Genomic DNA, 1,396 nt, shown 5'->3' on the forward strand with positions numbered 1-1,396 from the left:
CCATCCTCCATCCTACAAATACTTGAAATTGTGGGGGTGTTTGGTTGAGGTTGAGGTACCTAAGCCTAATCAAGTGAAAATCGATCCTAAAATGATCGAGTACATATTTATTGGATATGTCAATAATAGTACTGCATATTGATTTCTTGTACACAAATTCAAAATACAAGACGTACACAAAGGGACCATAACTGAATCAAGGAATGCGACATTCTTTGAAAATATTTTTCTTTGCAAAGATAAGGAAAATACGAGTTCTAACAAGAGAATATATAAAACTACCAATGGAATTTCAAATGAGGAAGAACCAAGACATAATAAAAGGGTTAGGACTTTCAAGACGTTTGGCCTAGATTTTCTAACCTATATGGTAGAGGATGATCCAAAGATTTTCGATGAAGCAATGTCTACACTGGAAGCACCGCATTGGAAAGAAGCCATCAATAGCGAGATAGATTTTATAATGCAAAACCATAAGTGGGAGTTGGTTGATTTACCTCCCAGTAACAAGCCTTTAGAATGCAAATGGATATTCAAAAAGAAATCGAAACCTAATAAGTGTGTTTTTGCACACTTATTTAGGTCACAAACATGATTTAATAACGAGCAAAACGATTGAATTGTGACTTAATCTCATACATTTGTGAATTGTAGGGAACAACGATGAACATGGTGAAATTCAGGAGAAAAGACGCGAAAAAAGACTAAAGTGACACAAAGTGAAAGTTTAGGGACCAAAAGTGCAAATATCCAAAAGTTGATCCGATGAACAAATTAAGAAATAAATTAGGCCAATTACCAATTAACAATATCGTGGGGTAATGAAATGAAAAGAATGAAAAGAAGATGCTAAGAAGTGAAGGATGCAAGTGGGAGAACCAAAACACATTTCTACCATAGTTGATAGTACTATGCGATCGCATAGTACTATCCTCTATGCGGTCGCATAGTACCATACCGAAATCAAAGAAGCTTCAAACGTTTATTCTATGTGACCACACAGAGTTGCTCTATGCGGTCGCATAGAGCAAATATCGAGGAAAAATTTAGTTTCCTTTTTCTTCCGAAACTCTTATGGAAATAATATTTTTAGGGTCCTATAAATACAAAAACTCGACCAAAATGTAAGGGATACCAAGTGAAGATCGGATTGAAGATTGATTCGGATGATGTCGATTCTTCAAATATTTTTATGTTTTGTTCTTCTTAGCATGTTAGGCTAGATTTATCACTACTAGGAGATCGATGAATCTTGTAATACTACGTTTAATTGTTGTTTTGGATTTTTGATGTATTTGAACACTAGTTTCGGAATCGATTGATTTATTTCGTTTTTATTTTCTTATAACTATTGTGCACGTAATTATATGACTTTGGTGACCTGTTTTATGCATTC

This window comes from Olea europaea, unplaced genomic scaffold (genome assembly GCF_002742605.1).
Source record: "Olea europaea var. sylvestris unplaced genomic scaffold, O_europaea_v1 scaffold392, whole genome shotgun sequence".
NCBI lineage: Eukaryota > Viridiplantae > Streptophyta > Magnoliopsida > Lamiales > Oleaceae > Olea > Olea europaea.